The sequence below is a fragment of the Miniopterus schreibersii genome (assembly GCF_964146895.1).
Source record: "Miniopterus schreibersii genome assembly, chromosome: 5".
NCBI classification, from domain to species: Eukaryota; Metazoa; Chordata; class Mammalia; order Chiroptera; family Miniopteridae; genus Miniopterus; species Miniopterus schreibersii.
This window is the reverse complement of record NC_138106.1, coordinates 81759145-81777391: the sequence shown is the minus strand read 5'-3', so window position 1 is coordinate 81777391 and position 18247 is coordinate 81759145. Positions and strand designations below refer to the sequence as shown.

Below are 18247 nucleotides of genomic sequence, written 5' to 3'. Positions count from 1 at the left end.
CTCTGTCTTTGCTTGCAGTGTTCTTATCATTTCTCTGGAAAATAGGGTTCTTTAAAAAATATTTTTTTTAGGCTAAATAATAAATTGGAGTGGATTCTAAGCACAAATTAAGTTTTAAAATAACCTATTAGTCTATATTTTTATGGAATTTACTAGTCAGTTTCTAGAAAAACAAACAGTAGAAAAAGTTCCACAAATTATGTTCTCTATCCTTGCCATCCACAGATTAAAGCTAAAAGGCTATAGTGCCTGGTATTTAAATGTCTGTGAAATCTCAGAGAGAGAAATCAGAAGCTAAGAATCAAGAACATAGAAATCAAAACCTAAGACATTAACAGAAGCTAAAATAGCAACTGTGAGGCTGATTTAGTTCCTGTTTCTTTCCCTTGAAAATCAGTGTGACTCACCATTAGATGCACACCAGTGGCCCAGGTGTTCAGTGGCTCCGAGAAGACTTTAAATGCTTCCTTGCGCGAAGTATTTCACCTTTGGTTTCGGTTTTTAGTGAGATTGTGGCCTTTTGTGCTCTTAAACCAAACCTTCTGGTTTTCTTTTTTTTCTTCTAGCATTTTAGTTTTTAATTGGACTCCCTTAGCTCTGGGGATTACGTCATGCCCCAGCTGTATTTGGTGCTCTTTATCATATCCAAAAGTGATTTTAACTCACTATGCACATAGACATGACACTGGCTTATATTTTACAGGCAATAGGATTACAACTTTTTAAAAGAAGGAATTTCTACAGCCTAATGCACAAGCCCATGGGAGAAAAGCATGCTTCTTGCAATTAAAAAGAACACTTATAGGGGAAAGTTAATTTAGTCTTTGAACTTGGAAAAGTCTAATTTCACCTGTAAATCTGTCACTTGTCATCCCATCCATTAAAACAATTTAGAACATTAAAAGCACAAAAAGCCATTTGCCACTGAAATCACAGATGTTCTTTAAATATACTACATCGATGGACTTTTCTTACTTACCAGTTGTTCAGGCCTCTTAAGGTCTCTGTAGGCATCAATTGGGCCAGCGACTGATGTTGAGGGAAATATACTTTGCTTTTTGCCTGGGCTGCTCCTGTTGATCAGTGGAAATGCTGCATTAGCTCTCAAACTAAAACATTTAATGTGCTCTACAAAATGTTGACTTTGTGCCAATGGTTTGAATGTCAAGTGCTACAGATGTCCAGTCCTCTTTGGAGCCCAGCTGTGCCATGTGCTTGTATAAGTTGGATCTGATTTGTGCTCAGGGTTACTAATTATCGAGGTCTGAGCAAGCAGTAACTGGGATGAAACTGTGTACAGAGAGAGAGGAGAGAGTGACCCCCAAGTGAGAGCTGCAGCCAGCAGGAGGCTCCTTCTTTCCCATGCCTGGCTGTGACCTCTTCCTGTGAAGCTGTTGTAAGAATAGCTTCTGTATTTATTGGGAAGTTTTTTCAAGTTGTAATTCACACGGCTTCAACTAACTCCTTGAAAGTTGTTGAAAACCTGAAAAATGTTTGAAAGTAAAAGAGACCAGAACATTTCCCTTTTCAGTACCTGGTAAAGAAGTGGGGAGGCTGTGCAAGTGGGTGTTCACCTCGCATCTTCATCAGCAAAGGGTGAGGTAATGCTCAAATGAGAAGAAAGATCCTAAGGACCCCGGGGCTGTTCAGGGTGAAGCTGGTGCCTGATGTGCCTGGCCTATCCTAGCTCTGGTTCTGACTTATCCTCTTGAATTGGTGCTGTCGGGTCTCCTAATCTTTCTGCAGGTTACCCCCTCCTTAAATCTAGTTGTGGAGCACCCTGCTTGACCTCAGTTTCTGGATTATTTTTTATTTAACAGATTGTTGCCAGGACTCTGTACTTTACATGGCACTCTGGATTAATGCAGTCATAATTCATCTCTCAGGAGGAAGGGCCCGGCTCTCTTGTATTCTATTTGGACCTGTATCACCACCTTTACTTGTTTCACCAGTGTCTTCGCGTTTGTAGTAGGGTGGTATGCTCATTGTCAATCATGCTTATTATCATTATCAAACACAAGAAAAGCCCTCATAAGTCCCCCTTGACCCTGAGTTCCTCTTGCTTGGCACTATCGTTTGCTGGTCACCCAAGCTATAAACCATTAAATTCTCCTTCACCATCTCATCCACTCCTGTCTAGTCAGTCACCAAAACCTCATGATTTTTTAACACCTAAATATTTCTTGTCTGTGATTCCCTCCAAACCCAAGGTCATTTTCTGCCTATATTCCCCGCCTCCAGTCTGTTCACACAATATCTGCCCCCCAGTCATGCATGGGAGGGATCCCTCTAAAATATAAGCATGGCCATATCCTTTTGGTGGGTCCTTGTCCCCTACAGGATAAGTTCATGGTGTTAAACCTGGCAGACCTGGTGCTGCGTGATGGACACTGCTCATCTCTGCCCTGACTCACCTTGAACTTTATATGATAGCTACACTGACCTGCTGGAACTTCCTCCAATTATCAGTGGTTCTTGCTTCCTTGCTTGGGCTCATGCCTTTTCCTCTGTCTGGACTCACTTTCTAGAATAACTCTCTCATCCTTTCACCTAGTTTATCCTGAATTCGAGCTGTGATTCTAGAATTTCAGCCATTCATGTACTCCTCACTTTTTATTCTATCCACATACATCTGCTCTATTTATATCTGATTTTTGTTTACATGGAGTCATCTTAAAAAGTAAGTGTTTAGCTTCAGCCTAAGCAAAAATATCTTTGAAATGACAGGTTTTATGCATCTCTTCATCTAGTCAGCCAAGTAATATTTATTAGTCACCTTCTGTGTGCAGATGCTGTAGGGCCCTGAGGTGGAGCCTGAGGTGTGTGCCCTGTTTGTGAATTGTCTGTCCTTGTTTCTCCCAGCTAGACTTTTGTATTCTTTTAATTCCATGAGTAAAAGTGGTAGGTACTAAAGATTAAAATGGAAGGCAGGGGCAGTATCTTCTCAGTTTTAACCTTCAGTACCTACCTCTTTTACTCATGGAATTAAAATAATACAAAAGTAAAGATGTGCCGATTTCTTAATTTTCTATTCCTTCCAAGTTTTACTTACAACACTTGTTTTCTTTCATAAACGAGACTTCTTCATGTTGATAAAGGCTAGCATAAAAATTAATATGCTCATTTTTATTTTGGAAGTGAGCATATTATGTGATCCATGACATAAAACCAAACTTTTATAAATATTCAGTTTGGTATGCAGGAATAGGTTTGTTTGTTTGTAATCCAGAAACTGCTACAACTAGCTCAGACACAGAAACCTTGAGTTATATGTGTGTATTTTAATCAAAGTCAGTACTTGCCCTGGTTGGGTAGCTCAGTAGGTTAGAGCATTTTCCTGATTTGTCTAGGTTTCAGGTTTAATCCCTGGTCAGGGCTCATACAAGAATGAGCCAATGAATGCATAAATAAGTGGAACAACAAGCCGATGGTTGTCTCTTTCTTCCCCTCTCCCTCCCTCACTCCCCCCTCTTCCTTTCTCTCTCTCTCTCTCTCTCTCTCTCTCAAAATCAATAAATTAAAAATTTTTAAAAATTCAGTACTTGGGGCTGTGCGGATCAAACTTGGTTAGTTTTATTGCATTAAATAATGGTAGCAGTGTTGAAAGTAGCAAGTATTATACAAGAATGTCAAAGGAAAAGAATGTTAATGGAACTTGTACATTTATAGCGACTATAGGGAGAATGGGAGGTGCCCGAAACCCAAATCTCTAAGTCTAATGTGTTCAGCCCTCTGGTGATAATAAAGAAAAGGTATTGACAGAATCCACTGACACACAGCTCAGGATGTGTGGAAACCTGAGGACACGAGAGGAGCCTCAAATAATGAGGTAAATATCACTGTCTGGGATTTAGGAGCCTGTCCAAAGCAAGACAGGCCAGTTTAAACATGGAAGGTGTAATCCTATTAATTAGATAATTTAAGAGGCGCACCTTTTTACTGTATTGAAGTTGACATTGTCTAGTTTTGCATTGTGCCAGAAAGCTCTAAACTTAACTCCCTGTCCTGCCCACACTCTCTGAGCTCAGGTGGGGCCGCATCGGCATGAGATGTGCCGTTTAATGTGGGTTAGACCACGTCCCATTTCCAGACACAATGTCTATTCTCTCACCTCTGGCTTATTTCAGGTTGTTTCTCTTCCATCTCTACCTGTTGACCTTGTATGCATCCTTAGAATCCACCTTAGAATCCAGCTAGGACTCCATCGTTCATGGCACTTTTCCTTCCCTACCCACTAAGCATGAATGGGGTGTTTCCCCCTCTCTGAATTCCTACAGTGCTTAATTTGAATTCTAATTAGACATCAGATGTTATACTGTATCACAGATGGTAAAGGCAGGTCTTTTGCTCATGTTCCCCAATTCTGTTATCCATGTAGTCACTTGGCGTGTTAGGTGGGAGGGCAGGTGGTTTTTCTACAGCCTGTCACCCCATATTGCCTGACTGTCCAGACTGGCTTCCTGGGCTTGGTACATCACCCCTTTGCTGAGCATCCCAGGGGCACCTAGTCCAGAAGGTGATTGTGTTTAATGAATGAAGATCACTGTTTTTTATTTTTTATTTTCCTAGCCCAAGAAATTTAGACATCCTTTTAATTTTGACTTCTTTGTGTTAGTAATTCAAGTTATTAAAGTAATTTAAAATTTGTTTCAAAGTGATCCATTTATGTACTTTAAGGACTCAAACAATTGCATAAAACTTGAAATGAAAAATAGTAGTCCCTTCCTTTTTCCTGTGCCCAGGGGCCACTTCCTCACTTTTTAACTATTATTTTTGGGTATCAATCCCTATATTGCTGCATAACTGACATTTCTTGGCTTTCAGAAGTGTCTGTTGACTTTGTGTGGAAGATGACGATTTAGCTCCCTTACCCTCACACTTCTCTTCACCTGGATTATTATGTGTAAAACTTTTGGATAAGTCAGTATCCCTTGTTCACATAATTAGAGCTGTGTAAGTGTTATTTATGGCTGAGGCTCATTACTTGTACTGAAAGGGATTGCAATCCCCAGCCTCCTCTAGTGACCAGGAGAAACTTGACCTCTTGGACTAATGAGGACAGGCCCCTGGGTCCAGGCTGCCCATTTTCCCATTTACAGTTAGTTAAGATATCTAAACATGCTACATAAATATTAGCTCTTGTTATCACTTCAGTTTTATAATTTGAGCCAAACCTAATTTAGTTCAGTTCTTAGCTGTATGTGCATGAACAAACTTAAAAGCACTTTTGCCAACAGCTGTGTTTAGAGAAATATAGAAAATCCAGGTGTGTATTTATGTATAGAACTCTGGCTGGATAGAAACTTCTTAGCATTGTACCTCAAAGGCAGAGGAAACGTGTGTTGACAAATTCTCATTAATAATTCTCTGTTATGTTTCAGGGGAGGGCCCTTCTGGTTATCGGTGTTAGGTGTTTCGCTTTGGCAGCCTGCAGTTTGCACTACCTTGGAAAAGTCACACGTACACTTCCAAAACTGTCCTTATTCTTGTCTTCCTGTTGAAACTCACATGCTACTGGAGCCCAAATCAAATCTAATGCTGTGCATGCTGCTCTCTTGCAGTTTTCCCAGAAGCCGCATATTGTATTATACTTGATAAGCAAGGCCCCTGATTTTATTATTTTAAAAGTATAGATGATCGTTTGGAAGATAAAAGCTTCTGAGTCATAAATAGGCAGGCTGGGGATTGGCTTGTGGAGTTGATGAGACTGGTGGGAGACCAATTTCACATAAGAATAAGATATTTGAGAGAAGAGCTAACTGCCAAGTAACTGAGGGGATGAGGGACGAAGACAGTGACTCTCATTTGTTTGTAAAAATACTGTTTTGGGGATTCATACTAATGGGTTACCCTCATGTGTGAGAGTGTGACTTAAATATCTACCTAAACTTTTGTCATCGATCAAAAGGGGGGAGGGTGTTTAGATAATGAACATTGAGTAGAGAGAAAGTCTCTGGTCATTGAATATTGATCAACAGAGGGATTTGGGGTAAACACCCCCCTCCCATCCCTGCACAGCTGAGCATCTGTCCTGCCATGTGCCTCTCACAGACATGTAACTAACCTCAGCCCTTTTTCCCTTTCAGTCTTTCCTAGGGGCCCTCAGGCAGTCTATCAGCCTGCCCCTGTGAGGCCTTTGGCCGTCTTTGGCTGGAGAGTCATTCAGAACAAAATGAAGGAAAATTACAGCAGATTTGTCCACTTCAGGATGGAGGCAGAATCAGGGTTAGATTAACCTGTGATTTTTTGCAGTTAAGCCTGCATAATGTATTTATAGTTACATTTGGGAACAAAGGTGAGCTCTGCCCATGCTCAGCCTGGGGACCTTGGGCTAGTCATGTGATCTCTGTAAATCTCTGCTTCCCACCTGAAAAGGGGTCTCCTACCACCTGTCTCATTAAAATTGGTGGGACGTGTAAATGAAGTGATGTGCATTTTCTGCCTGCAGTGCCCAGCCAAGGTAGGTGGTCAGTCAGTGGTACAGGCTCTTATTAATATCACAGGCTGATTGTTGCTTCAAAATTTTCTTGAGATGGGATAATTGTTGAATATATGGTAGATATAGAGTGCTGTGCTTTGTAGTTTTAGTAAATGTTGATTTTTATGAAAAAATTCTAATTTGAGGAGGTCTTTGGCTCAGTAACGATGGTTACAGGAAAGCTCTCGGATGACACAGCCATACATAACCCTAGGAAAAGTATTTCCAAGTTAAAATTATAATGCCAGGAGGAAATAAGCAGATGCAGCAGCCTGTGAATTCAGACACACCAGTAGTCTACACTTTGGCGGTTTCCCCCGGAGGTCCCCTTCTGCCCTAGGTCCCTGCTTCCACTCAGACCCTGTGTGGAGGGTGAATGGGCATGCTGCCTCTTTCTCACTGTTGTAAACTTGAGAAGTTTTCAGGATCCTGCGGTTTTTCCTATTGTAGATAAAATGTGTGGTCCTAAAATACCTCTTCATTGCCAGAAATCACATCTGACTGCCACCCTCCAGGAAAGACTAAAGCTTATTGTGCTGATGGCACTATTTAGCAGTATCTGGGTGAATCTCTCTTATTTGAAGGCCTAAGAGATGCTAAGTAATGGTAAAGGCAGGAAGCATTTACTTTTCCTTAGGTAAGGAGAGCAAAAATTCCTATGAGTAGAGCATTTTGTAAATATTTTGATAGTTAATCTATTCTGTTTTAATGGCAGAGGGGTTTTTTTATGGGCCATAGGAAAAAAATGTTTGAATTTGCTAAAGGCGCTCTTGCCATTTGCCAGCCTAGTATCACCTATCAACTTTACATATATGTGCTGTTTGCCAAGAAGTGGGATGCTCACCACTCCACTGGAGGTACTTAGATTTAAAAAAGAGCAAAAAAGCAGCATGTGGTACAGCTGCTTCTGGATGTGGTTTTAAAAAGGAAATGATCATGAGAGATTGCAGACGTTTTTGATCTAAGTTTTCTCAGAATCATTTGGAATGGCTTTTCAATGACCCGGCCCGGAGGCAGCTTTCTGTCGTCCTTCTCTGCAGCTCTTATCCCGCAACTTCAGTTTAATCCGCCTTCTCCTGTGTGCCAGTTGGCATGCTGTAGTCAGTCTAAATATTTACAGGATCTTGCCTTTTAGGCAGCTGGAACATTTGCTGCCCTCGTGGTCCCGGGGCATGTGAGAAGCAGTTTGTCTGATTGGTTGAGGAGTTGACTGCCTTGCATAGAATGCTGGCTAATGCACACACCGGCTCTCTGCCCTTGGCCTCTTCCTTAACCTTTCTGTGTCTTAGCCTTTCTGTGTCTCTTCCTTGGGATGATCTGTACAGAAACAGTGCTAATATCCACTTAGATATTTTTGTGCGTTGTTCCTGGCACATGGAAGAGGGGAATTAATGTTGCCTGTCATAAGTATTATTTTTTTGATGGAGGATCAGAAAAACAACTTGCATTGGGGAGTTTCTTATTGCCTCTAAAAGACTATGGTCGCTTGGAGAAAACATGGTTTTGAAATGGAGCTTAATAGTATCTACAGATTTGTATTTTATCATAATTTTCCTCTGGCCTGTGTTCAGACTATGTTCTATGTAACAGGGGTCATTGGACCATTTGGTGTAGATGAGAAACACACAAACTTTTAAATTTCAGATCTCTTCCTCATACTACAGAATTTGAATGGAAATTAATATTGCCTTTTCCTTTCCCATCTTTCCTCTGTAACGTGCTTTAGGCATTTCATATGTAGACAACATAAGAATCAATTTGTTTTGGCCTCAAGCTCATTTTTTCTGGCCCAAAGCTCTATTTATTTTCTATAAAATAAAATAGTGAAGGAACAGATCCAGTATTTGTACCAATCCAATCCATGGGCCCTTGTGGTTTTCTGAGGCACTTACAGGCCCACTTTTGGGGTTCATTTTTATTCAGAGGCACAGAGAAGGCCACCCTGTAATGGATCAGAAAGACCTGGATGCTAGCTACATGTCACCAGCTCAGAGGCCTCATCCAATGCCCAAACCCTCACCACCTTCTTTAATTGTGCTGTGGCCTTGTTGTGACTTACACATTTCTAGCACACTCCATATGGGTGCTGCACCTATGTAAAGAAAGGAAAGAAAATTCTTTGTTGCCTTCTTGAAGGAGGAAGAAAAAGACTGATTAAAAGAAGTGCAGCCTGGGAGTGGCCCTGTGAAGGAAATACTTTCTATGCTGCTTTTACAGTGACTGCTGAATCCCCAGAGCTGCGACGCTACCTGAGGAAGCTGGGAGTTTTTACTTCTGCCTTTGTTTGTTTTAGATCTGGCATCAAAAACTGATGTGTGGGGGCCTTTTAGAGTCCTTTAGGGCAGGGCTCTGTCTGCCTACTGCAAGGCTGGGAAGGTGGACAAGGAGCATTGGCGTCAGGTGTGTGCTGTTCTCTGCGCTCTGCCTTTGCCACCTGTGCGCTGGTGCCTATGTGGCACCTCCAAGACAGGGCTACTGTGTGAATTAGGTGAAACAGTGCACAGTGGAATGCACAGTGTGTGGCACAAACTGTAGCTGGTAAATGTTAGTTATTTCTATTTATTTCTCCAAGTTAAGATAATGTAGTTGTATTCTGCTCCCACTCTACCCCTTACTAGGCATATCTTAGAAAAAGCCTTTAGCGTTTGATACCTGGAGCATCCAGCTGTGCCCTATAGCTGTGTCCTGTAGCTGCATATCAGTTAGAGGTTGTGCAAATAGGATCTGAACTCTTCATGCCACTGGTAAGGGTTGCTGGACTTTGTGTAGTGAGTAAGGATGGAGATGTTACTGGAGTAATATGCTTTTTACTTAAATGCTCAATGGCTCAGTTAATCCCTCAATTTTAATGAGAGAATTGGGTTAAAAATATCTAAGATCCATTTCTCCTCAAAATTTTCAGGCTTTTATGTCAATTCTTATAGTATCTTTCTAAAGTGTTTGTCAGCATGTTCTAGCAACATGTTCTGAAACTGAATGTGTGTGTGTTTTGTTTTCTTTTGAGTGGCAGAGCATTGGAGCCCATTTTTTTCTATTGAAATCTTAAACAGAAGCCTAATGGCTAAAATAGGTAAAAGTGTACCTCTGAATGCAGATGGAGATGCAGAGAACAGCTAGCCTACCTGCTCAGTCCCTGCCTTGTTGCTCCCAAGATATGTGATCGCCTATGGCTCAGGTAAACAGTTTGAAAACAGTATCGATCTAGAAGACCTTTCTTCTGGAATAAGCCTATACCACATTTGCAACTATGGGCTTCATAGATATTTTAGTGATTCAAAGCCAGTGGAATTCCATTTGTTTATTTTTGCTTCTGTTGCCAGCTGGGAAGACATATCTAAAAAATATTGCTAAGAACAACGCCACAAAGTTTACTGCCTATGTTTTCTTTTAGGAGTTTTATGGTTTCTAGTCTTACATTTAAGTCTTTAGTCCATTTTGAATTCATTTTTGTGTATTGTGTAAGAAAGTAGTTCAATTTCATTGTTTTTCACATGTAGCTGTCCAGTTTTCCCAGCACATGCAACCGAAGTATCCATTGGTAAATGGACAAAGATGTGGTGTGTATATGTGTGTGCGTGTGTGTGTGTGTGCGTGTGTGTGTGTGTGTGTGTGTGAGTGTATATATATATTACTCAGCCATAGAAAAGAATGAATTTTTGCCATTTGTGGCCACATGGATGGACCTAGAGGGTATTATGCTAAGTGAAATAAGTCCGACAGAGAAGGACAAATATCATATGATCTCACTTATATGTGAATCTAAAAAACAAAACAAACAAACAAAATAAAACAAATAGACTCAGACATAGAGAACAAATTGATGGTTTCAGAGAGGAAGGGCGAAAAGGTAAAGGGGAATAATAGATACTGGGATATACTGTACAGCATAGAGAATATAGTATCACAGTAACCTTGTGTGGTGTCAGATGGTTACTAGACTTATCACGGTGATCACTTTGTTAGGTATATAAATGTCGAATGATTATGTTGTACACCTGAAACTATTATAATATTGTATGTTAGCCATATTTTAATTAAAAAATAAAATTATATCTAGAACAGCCAAAAAAACAACCCAAATGAATTGACATTTAGAAGTTGATGGAGATTACTAGGTTATAAGAATGTTGCTGATTGGATATGGTCCCTTTCCCTTAGGAAATTCGAATATAAGGACACACCAATTCATGACTGGGCTTCCTTTCTGCTCAGAACCTCCTGGGCCATTTGTGGTCATTGGTGTGGGGCCAGCAGGCCTGTGTGCCATTGTGCCTGGACCAAGAGATAGGGCTTTCCCTCTTTATTCCAAGCACTCAGCCCCCTCCTGGGACTACTCCCCTCCTGTGAGCTACTTCCTGGGTCAGATGTCTTTATAGACTGGAGTAGTTAAGAATGAGACAACCTCCATGCAACCTAGACTGTCTAGGAACTTTATATTGAGTGCTGGGTTTGGATGTGTTCCCCTCTTGTGACTTAGTTGGCATGCCAGCTGTGCACTTCAAGCATTTCCAGGGTGGGACTGGAATAGAGAGAGCTGTCAGGTCAGGCCAGTCGTCCAGCCTGCAGGTGCATGTGGAGGCTAGAGAGCCCCTTGAGCTCACAGCATAGCCATTGGAATGCTTGGCTTTTTTTGAATGACAGTGCTTTCCTGTTTTATAGGTATTTGGTGTGTGCACATGCATGTTTTAGTCAAAAGAGTTGTTTTTTTGATGAAGATACTTATTTCTCTTACTGATATATGTATTTATGTGTATATTAAATACATAATTATGTACATTTAGTATCAGTAATAAGTCCAATAGATTTATTTACCCCCAAAGCGCTTGGTAATGCTTGGGCATAGAATGACATGGAATGGAATGCTCACCTGCAGTGTTTAGCTTGTTTAGCTCCTTCTGTCAGAGTTTGATTAGTTCGTGTGCCCTGGCACCATGACCACACAACTCTCACTGAGAACAAGGCTCTGTAGAGCGCAGCTGTGAACACCTGGCTTTCAAAAGGAGGCACTCCTTTCAAAAGACAAGGAGGTACAGTTTCTCCTTGCCTTTAAGATTGAAGGAGAAACTTTGTGATCTGAAGTGCATTGCCCCAGGAAATACTTTTGGAAAGATTTCCTTTACCAAAGGCTTAAGCAAAACATAGATAGGATGACCTTATAATTTATTATTTAAATGGAGGGACTTCTGAGAGTGAAAGGGGGCATTCATCATAATTACACTGAGACTGCAGGAGTGAACTGGGTCTGTCCTGGGCAAACCAGAACATAGGTCACCCTAAAGCAGGTGCATTCTGAATAGTTAGCGTAGAAGTTTTGACTATGCAAAGTCTTTTGAAGGCCCAGGACTTACCTAAACCTTAAAATGAGCCCCCAGGCAGAGAGGCTGTACTGTCTCTCTTTGTAGTGAGTGCTGCTGTGATGTAGGATTGCTGTCTACTCTAAGCCAGTTTATTGAGCATCTACTATGTGGAAATACTGAGTTATAGCCTTTAGGAAGATTCTCTCTACCACCACTTAAAAGAGCTCATTGCTTTTCCAACCCAGCACCCTGGCTTACAGTTTAGCCTCAGTGCTTCCCCCCCTCCCCCGCCACTCTGTTATTCTTTGTTCTAATTCTGATTCCTTTATGATGTCCCCAAATGTGTTAATACACCCTGTTCTCTCCCTTCTGTAATCCCCATGATAATTCTAAATTACTTAGACCAAATCCCTTTTTTGTTACGTGCTAACTATTCCAGATTTGTAAGCACTTTAAGGGGGAGCTCAGACATTTTTTATTCTTGGTCGATCACAGCACTTGGCTTACTGCTAGGTCCTCATTGTATTAATGGGTGTGTCCGGGAGACCACAGAGGAGGGTGGCAGAGCATGAGCGCTTAATTGTAAAGGAATGAGGCCCATTCAAATGAATGGACATGCTGTTTGGAAATAGCAAAAGGCCCAAATTGTCATCACACCAGCTTAAAGCTGTTTGTGTAAGAGTTGCTACAACCAGAAAGTATAAGGAACTTGTTCACCTCTTACTTCCCTCTTCATCTAGCTCTGCTAACACCTTTTTTAAACTGGTTTTTAATGACAGTTTATCTAAGTTCAACTCAGTGCTGGTCAGTTTTGTTCCTTGATGATCACTTTCCTGGGTGTGGAGTGGAGGCATTAGGACCTAGTCTTAAAAGAGGAATAAACTTCTTTGTGTAAATGTACTCATCCCCCCCCCCCCCCCCCCCCCCCCCCGTTTCGAATACCATTCCTGCAGTGATTGTCCTGAGATAGCTACAACAAGCCCAGCATTCACTTAATCCTGAGGGCATCACATCCATTACTCCTGCCTCTCGGTTTCTGTCTCCCCAGACTGAGTTCTTTTGAGGTCCTGGATGTGTCTGGCATCTTTCGTTCTGTGTGTTGTGGGTCAAGCATTGTCTGGTGGTCCCTATGTATTTAATGACTGAATGGTTTTGGCTTTGATTCTTTTGACAAGAGCATCTTTAGAGGTTGTTTTATTTATGCATTTAATTCTGAAACAGTGGAGAGGTGGAATTTTCAAAACTACATTATACTCTTCCTCACCCTTACTTGAAAATGCCTATATATGAGAGAGGTTAGGGAGGTGTCTTGCATGTATGAATGTTGGAGAGACCAGAAAAAAGATGCAGGTGGTAGTGGTGGTGGAGGTGTATTGGCAGGCACTGGGTGGTAATTCACCAGTTTGCTGTGAAGAAATGGCCATTAGTTTTCTTCTCTTAGGGAGGTTGGTTGCTTACATGAAAGAAAAAGCCAAAAAATGCCAATTCTCAGGGATTACCCTAGATATCCCCTCTACAAAGAAAGAAAGAAGGGAGGGAGGGAGGGAAGGAGGAAGGAGGGAAGGAAGGGAGGGAGGGAAGGAAGGGAGGGAGGGAGGGAGGGAGGGAGGGAGGGAGGGAGGGAGGGAGGGAGGGAGGGAGGGAGGATCAATCTGAGGGTAGACCCAGAGGTACATTTTTTAACAAGCATGTTAAAGCTTGAGAATCACTATTAAACTAACAATTGTAAGAGTTTTAAGATGTGAAGATCTTTCAGAATTTGGTGAAAGCTAGAAAAATGTACAAACACCTTTCATATAACAGTGTGGCGGGGGTAGGGAACCCCTGATTAAATACTCTGATATAAACTGGGTTTTAATTTTCAGAATATATCCTATTAGAATTATTAGGTTCTATGTCATGCACCAGTGGCTATTTTGAGAATTGATGATTCATTTTTAGTAGCATGTGTAGCCTTGGCCTACGGGTTTTTCGTGGAGAGCTGGCGCCCCAAGATCTCTGCAGACGTTAATCCTGGGCCCTGTGTGAATGTCAGCAGGTCCTTGTGGGTGGTCCTGCCACCTGCTCACTCAGCCATGGCGTTGACATGGAGCTTCTGGCAGTCTCCAACCCAGCCAGAGGACGGGAAGGGAATTCAGGGAGGATTGCTTTACCTTAACGTAATTTTTTAAAAAATTTACTAAGGAATGCATGGGAAAAGTAGAAAACAGAGAAGTGAAAAGAAGAAAATGAAGGTTATTGGAAAATTTATCCTTGGGTAACCAGTTATTTTGCTGTAAATGGTAAGATAAGAGATAAAAGAAGAGTCACTTGGTGACTTTCCACTAGAGGGAGTTTATGCCTCTAGTTACACACTACTGTAATTACAGCAGCAACAATAATGCTGAACATTTACCCAGTTTTTATAGCATAGCAGATTCTGTTCTAAATTCCTTCTTTATATTAACTCATTAAAACCTGGTGCTAGTGTATGAGGTAAGTACTGTTATTAACATACACCAATTAAATGAGGACATTGAGGCAAAGTAGTTAAGCATCTTGCCCAAGGTCACACAACTGGTGTAAGGATTTGAGTTGAGGCAGCAAGATGCCATGGTTCTCTCTCTTCAATTTGTACCCTTGCTGGTCCTCTGGGATGATAGCACTACTCTGAATTACTTTGGTGGCGGTAGTGGTAGAGAGGAGACCCATGCGTAAATGCGTTGGGTTGAGGGATAAAGCAGAGGACATTTCTGCATGGCTCCCGTGGGTGTAGAGGTGGATCAACAAGTCAGGAGTGTGCACAGGTCCTGTGCTTTTAGGATGGCCTAGGACCCTTTAGTGGTTTGGCTTATCATTAGCCTCATCTTGAAATATCTCCCATTCCTTTGTCGTCAACATGTGGAACCGCTGAAAGAATGCCTGCCGATTGGGACCTTCCCAGTTTGCCTTAAAATAATGACTTCTGTTTAACTTTAAACTAGATAATATTACACTTTCTGCTGAACTTCACAAACAACTGGAGCCAGAAGGAAGGTCAGAAATGTGGCATTTACAATTTGCTGCTATAATGAGGGCTGACAGCATTATTATCTGTCACTGAGCCTTTGAATAATGTTTGTAAAGTTGCCTTGTACTTTGATCTTGAGTTTAATGTCAGTTTGAATCATAACTTTTCAAATGTCACGAGCTTTGCATGTCTCCATCATTAATTTAATTTTCCTTAAAATTATTTCCCAGAACACCCAGTGGAAATTTTTTCTTTAATGTTATTCAAAAGGAAGAATCCAAGGCAAATTGATTTAATACATTCAGTGAGTAAGGACTTATCTCTAGGAGATGAGTGATGCAGAGGTTAAGAATGTGAGCTACAGGGTTAGAATTCCTAGATTCAAACCCTGCTTCCCCCACTTATTAGGTATTTGAGTCTGGCTAAAATATTTAATTCATCTGTTAATTGGAATAACTATCCCATAGGATTGTTGTAAAAATTCAGTGAGATAATACAAAGCACTAGTGCAGTGCCTAGAGTGTGGAAAGCCCTCAGTAACATTAGTAGGTATTCAACACTGGAAAGGCAGGTCAGTATGGGCAGAGACCGCGCTCTCTTACCACTGCTTGCAACCCCCCACTCACTCAGCAGCATGTCTCAGCGACTTTTCCAGGTCAGGTGCTAAAGCTCTACCTCTGCCTTTAGAATAGTTGCTCACCATCTCATTGAGGGAAGGAGTCATGATGTAGCCATTGCCCTGTTAATGGATATTTGGATTATTTCATATTTTCCTTGTCATTATAAGCATCTTGTATTCTTATTTCCTCACTTCCTTCTACATTCCCCTCAAAAGTCTGAAGGTTGTGTTTTGAGGTTGGTCTTCTGTACTGCTGCTGTAATTGTTTCATTAGTTTGTAACAGGAAGAGTTTGTGCTCACTTAGCATTAAATAATCGTTGGCTATGCTGTCCTATAAACTGAGGAACTGGACTCTTTCATGAGGGCAGTAGGAGTGTGTTTTGTCAAATAGAAAGAGGAAACCGCCTAAGAGCTTTTATTGAAAACTTGTGACCTTTTTAGGTTTATTAACTAATAACCCTAAACTTATTAGTTGATATATAATTGTGTAAAGTGCACATAACCCATTATTGATAGTTTTCTTATTTATATTTGATGGACCGACTTTTCCTCTGAAATTGTTCCTCCTCATTTGCAGTTTAATTTGTGTATTTAAAAACCTCTCAGTCATAACCAGTGCTGGGAAGCGGGAGTCTCCTGTCTGGTCCTCCTGCCTCTATACCCCTCGCCCCAACCCCCATAGTCTCTTCTCCAGCCACCTGCATGACAGGTCCCCAAGAACACAAATCGTGTCTTGGCACTCCTTTGTTCAAACCCACCCAGGGGCCGTGGGGTGAAAGAGAAGAAAATCCAAGTTTGGATCATGGCCAGCAGGGCCCTCCCTCTGTGCCCAGCTGGCCCGCACCCAGTTTCCTGACTGCATCCCCTGTGCGCTCTGCCTCACCCCTCCCGCTGCAGCTGTGTTGGCCTGCTGCTGCTGCTGTTCCTCTTCCAACATATCAAACCCTTCTTTCACTTAAAATTGCAGAACATATCGAAGATGTTAAGTGAGGACTTACTGTAATTAGATTTCCCTTGCTATCCTCAATTTCCAAGGCATTCAGAATCCTCTATGAAAATGAGAACATGAACTTATCACAGTCAAAATGTAAACACATTTATGAAATATTTGTACCTTGTTGTGGAATGTATCTGAAAACCCCAAACACAGGAAACTTTTAGGCTCATATTCACAATACCACCTAGTGGAAAGCAGTTTGTTGCTGACTGAATGAACTTGACATTAAACACAGGTTGTCTGGACTCTAGACATTGTTAAAATTATGTTTGCACAAAAGCACTTATATAATAGCATAATCCATTTTCTTGGTTGCATTTTTGACTTCCACAGTATTCTTAGCTGTATGTCATGGGGGAAGGGGCAGGGGAGGTTGGGGCTGCATGTATTTTCCTGGAATATTCTTCTGTATTCTAGCATTTTGAAGATTTTAAGTAGATGGAGTGAATGAGTGACATGAACAAATTCATGGAAAGGAATTCCAGCCATAGGAGAAAAGCTTTGGGACTTGGTGGCTTGGCACAGGCAATTGGCTGCCTTTTAAGTAGGAAGAAAGTCAAGAGTCAGAACAAAAAGATGCTGCAGACATTCTGTGAAGGAAAAGCTACCTTCTCCCAGGCGGGAGGTGTGTGCTGATGTCCCCCGTCATAGGATTCTGTAACTATAAACTCCTTACTTGAAATAAATCTAATCTCTAATGGGGTGCTTTCAATGTGATTTGAAGTGGATTCTAGGGGAAATTAGGATTTATACTTCTCAGCTAATATTGGTGAATTATATCAATGCTGTAATGTGTAAGAGAGCTTTACTAAATAAACATTGTCTGGGTAGCTCATTCTAGAGTGTATTTTTTGCATGTTAGTGTTTCTTACATTTTTTAAATGAAAAGTTTATTTTTACTATCATTGGAACTATTAACACTGTAGACTATAGTGCTTAAGATAATATTCCTTACTGGGAGGTTTTGCTTCTTTTTAAAATTTTTTTATTTTTTGACTTTGAACTGTGGAAGGACTGTACCTTTAGGAAGGCATAAAAATAATGGTGTGCTATTAAGGAAATGGAGATAATTGAAATACTTAATGAGAAAAGGAATTTAAATACATAACTTAACCAAATTCAAGTAGCTAGACACAAAACCTTTTTTTCCTCTTTAAAAAGAAATAATACCAGGTTTATGTAGGTTCTTTTCTTCTATTTTACCTTAAAGTTTAAGCAACTATTATTCATTATTTCCAAGAAACATTAGCTTGTCAGTTTGGGTAATCATAAAAATAGAATACATGCAAGCTACAAATGAGTGCATAAGCTCTTGTTTAAATGTAAATAGTTTTCCTAGGGCAGCTTCTGGTTGTGTTGAAACTTAAGCACTAGGGCAGAGTAATGAGGAACGAACCTTGCTACACAATGAGTGTGTTTGGCTCAGTGCTATCAAGGAAGCAGCTGTCATAATATCACTCTTCAGATAAGTCTCTTCATTTCTTAGTATATAGATGACTTTATCAACTACATTTGCTGAGTACTTACAAAATTCTCTGTGACCCTAGTTAATTTATTAATTTCTCCAAACCCCAATAAAATGGAAAAGAGTATTTTTACTCTTCTGAATCTTGCATTTTCTTAATAAAATCTCAAAGAAATAACTTGAAATGCTCTATTTTAAGATGCATTAGATGATAATCTTCATCTGAGTAGCAGAAATAGTTCACTTTATGTTTTGAGTTGACATGTTTTCCAGAAGAAATAGTAGTAAACATTTTTAAAGTCATCTAAATCCTATAAAATAATGCAGATGTTTTAGGCAACAGAAAATACGTCCCCTGAGAGTAATATTTTTAACACACACTTATTTTAAAGCCAACTTCA

At 40.7% G+C, this 18247-nt stretch overlaps 2 protein-coding genes across 3 annotated transcripts in view; one reads left to right on the top strand and one right to left on the bottom strand.

Moving 5' to 3' along the window:
* MED12L (mediator complex subunit 12L) overlaps positions 1 to 18247 on the top strand; it is a 322191-nt gene that overhangs the window by 139188 nt on the left and 164756 nt on the right. The window lies entirely within an intron of this gene.
* Positions 1 to 18247, bottom strand: part of P2RY14 (purinergic receptor P2Y14) — a 49102-nt gene that overhangs the window by 22304 nt on the left and 8551 nt on the right. Inside the window, exon 2 of one of the 2 annotated variants that reach the window (XM_081137799.1) lies at positions 980 to 1073. The gene's annotated coding sequence lies outside the window, so the exon portion shown is untranslated. Of the gene's footprint in view, positions 1 to 407; positions 497 to 979; positions 1074 to 18247 lie in introns of those variants that run through there. The other variant, XM_081137798.1, reaches the window with a different exon arrangement.